Source organism: Bubalus bubalis, chromosome 1 (genome assembly GCF_019923935.1).
Source record: "Bubalus bubalis isolate 160015118507 breed Murrah chromosome 1, NDDB_SH_1, whole genome shotgun sequence".
In the NCBI taxonomy this organism is placed as follows: Eukaryota; Metazoa; Chordata; class Mammalia; order Artiodactyla; family Bovidae; genus Bubalus; species Bubalus bubalis.
The window spans coordinates 14,873,126-14,876,619 of NC_059157.1; the positions used below are offsets into that span (position 1 = coordinate 14,873,126).

Consider the following 3,494-nt stretch of genomic DNA (forward strand, 5'->3'; position numbering starts at 1 on the left):
TTCTGATAATGACTTTTGATCTTCCCTATAAGAAAGATCACATACCTTCTCTCAGAGACAGATCCGCTTCCTTGGGGGCAAAGGCTGTCAATAAAGCAACCTAAAATATTAGTAACTTACATTTATTAAGTGCTTATTCTATGCTGGGCATTCCATTCAGCATTCGTTTCCTTTAATCATTATGGCATTATTTTGCTAATATGCAATAAAGAACCTGCCTGACAATGAAGGAGCCTCAAGAGATTCCAGTTTGATCCCTGGATGGGGAAGTTCCCCTGGAGGAAGAAATCGCAACCCACTCCTGTATTCTTTCCTGGAAAATCCCATGGACAGAGGAGCCTTGCAGGCTGCAGTCCATGGGGTCGCAAAGAGTCAGACATGACTGAATGTGAGTATCATGATGATGATGATGAAATAATGTAACAATTACTATTATCCTTTTACCAATGGGGAAATTGAGGCTTAGAAAGACCAAGGTAGCAAGGAGCAACTTTAAATCTTTTGGAGAGTTTATATGAACACTTGCCTGTATATATACATCTGTTTATATAACTCTTAGGTATACTTCTAGGATTTATATATGTGTATACATGTACTTAGTTTCATCACATTGAACTGAAATAGAATCACAGAATTTATCCAAAAATACAAATTTACTTGCTCATCAATTGGGCTTCCCTGGTGGCTCAGATGGTAATTAATCTGCCTGTAATGTGGGAAACCTGGGTTCGATCCCTGGGTTGGGAAGATTCCCTGGAGGAGGGCATGGCAACCCACTCCAGTATTCTTTCCTGGAGAATCCCCATGGATGGAGAAGCCTGGCAGGCTCTAGTCCATGGGGTCACAAAGAGTCAGATGCAACTGAGCGACTAAGCACATCATAGCTCATCAATTAACTCCAGAATTTGTCACTGCAGTAAATCCAGGAAAGCTCCTTAATGAAACTCAATTCCACAAAATATGTAGATCAGGGATTGACAAACTTTTTCTGTAAAAGAATAAATATTTTAGGCTTTGCAGGATGGAGTATTTTTGCTGCAACTACTCAATTCTCCATTGCATTTGCATAAAAGTAGCCAGAGACAATAAGTAAACAAATGAACAGGGCTGTATTCCAATAAAACTTTACTGACAAAAACAGGAAGTGGGGCAGGATTTAGCCTTTAAGTTTAGTTTACTAATTCCTGATATAGAAGCAGTATACATTATAATCATATGTATGCAGTATATTACTAACTCTTTTATACTTTTTATAAGTTTACTTCTCATACAAGTATGATATTCAGTTGGTCTTTGTGATAGTATTCTGAAATTCACTCACTATGATCAGTATTGGAGAAGGCAATGGCAGCCCACTACAGTACTCTTGCCTGGAAAAATCCCATGGATGGAGGAGCCTGGTGGGTTGCAGTCCATGGGGTCGCTGGGAGTCAGACACGACTGAGCGCCTTCACTTTCACTTTTCACTTTCATGCATTGGAGAAGGGAATGGCAACCCACTCCAGTGTTCTTGCCTGGAGAATCCCAGGGACGGGGGAGCCTGGTGGGCTGCTGTCTATGGGGTCGCACAGAGTCAGACACAACTGAAGTGACTTAGCAGCAGCTGCAGCAGCATGATCAGTATTATAATTTAAAAAATAATAATTGAGAATTTAGTTAGATATTACATATTCATTGTGTATAAATTTTATGGTATACAATTACATGGGTTTCTTCTGCTATAAAGAAAGTTTTAATTCATACTTTCAATAAGTTAAAGTGGATGAGTTGGACTTTCAGAAGAAAGATGCTGAGATTATACTTATATTTGTAGGTAGTGGTGGTTCAGTGGTAAAGAATCCGCCTGCCAATGCAGGAGACCCAGGTTCAATCCCTTGGTTGGAAAGATCCTCTGAAGGAAATGGCAACCCACTCCTTGCCTGGGAAATCCCATGGACAGAGGAGCCTGGCGGGCTACAGACCACGGGGTCGCAAAAGAGTTGGACATAACTTAGTGCCTAAATAATAACCGCAGAAGTGACTCTGCCTTTTGATCTATTTGTAGATGCCTTACACAAGACTTTAGATTTAAAAGTTATTTCTGGCTCTTGTTAGTGATATAAAATAGATTTCTTTTCCCAAGAAAAAAAGGAAGATTCTTCATCATTCACGATGTGCTTCTAAATTCCATTTAGCTTGGGTAATTAAAGGTTTGGATTCTTTCTACTAAGTTTCTGGCTTTCAGCACTGCCATTTTTCTTTTCTTGGCATTTTTAAAAAATAAAGATCCAGGAGATGCTTAAAAGGGTGAAATTCTCTATATTTTTCTTAGCATTAAAAAATACATTTATTCACTGCTAATTTAAAAAAATTTTTTCACTTTATTTTAAAATTATTTTTACTTTTATTTTTATTTATTAATATTATTTTTATTTATATTCCATGTCCCCCCATTCACAATACAGACCAGGCAAAGGGCCTGCCTGGACTGAGGTGTACATGGGGTGGGTTTACTCTTTCACTTTTCTATTCTGATTCTATATGGTCAGTGTAAGAACACAGCCTGCAGTAAGCAACAAGATGGCTGATGGTAATATTTTAGATTATTTTACATTAATGATTTCTACTACTGCTAAAACACACACACACAAACTTTTACAACACTAATATTCAATACTGAAGCTCAAACAATGCAAATACTGGAAAAGATGGCAAAAAAATAAATGCCCAATTTCAGACATCCCAGAACTTTTCTGATAGTTCTCACACATCCATTTCATGACCTCGGGAAGCTTCAGAGGCCTTGACAGGGATGTTAGGATCCCAGAAGTCTGGACTGGAGTTCCACCTCTCAACTGATCTGGGCATAAGTTACATAAACCCTGTGTCTTTACCACTGACTTGAGATCAATGCTGAGCAAAAAACAAGATAATATCTGATAGAGTGTGAGTGGGGTATGTATTTCTTCTCTTCCTTTTAGAAGGCGGTGTTTTCCTCCTTTTGAAAGTCACCTATTTATTTTTTAAAACCAACACATTCTCATTTTCTTTGAAAATGAGAATGCAATTAAAGAGAAAATTACCCAAGTAAAGAAACCAAGGCAGAAAAGGATCAGAGGGTGTATACTGAAAGATTTGCTTAAGAACAGATTTTTTTCAAGGAGAGTGAGAACCCTCATTTCCTTTCACTTGAATCCTTTAGTTGTAGCCCAAGATAGAACTAAAGGTTAAAAGAAGGTAATTACTGATTATTTCGAGGGTAATTATAATGAGCTGAGATAACAGAATGATCACATTTCAAAACTTGATACTGTTTTTTTTTAAAGCAAAGAAAATGATTTCATTAAGTGGTATTCAAAACTGTTCAGGTTGGGAATGATGTTTAGAGAGACATAGATGACAAAATCCACTTGAATGCAGAGTCTTGCATGTATTTGCTGAAGCATCCAGGAAAATGGAAGGGATATGCATGAGGTTGGGAAATATCATTTTATCAAAAAAAAATTGGACATCAC

The 3,494-nt window shown here is 37.6% G+C and overlaps 1 non-coding gene across 1 annotated transcript; it reads right to left on the reverse strand.

The window, feature by feature from the left end:
- Positions 1-2,419: 2,419 nt before the first annotated feature.
- On the reverse strand, positions 2,420-2,564 carry LOC112587447. Its single transcript, XR_003111949.3, has one exon. It is a non-coding gene; the product is annotated as a small nucleolar RNA SNORA51 (small nucleolar RNA).
- Between the last annotated feature and the right edge of the window lie 930 nt (positions 2,565-3,494).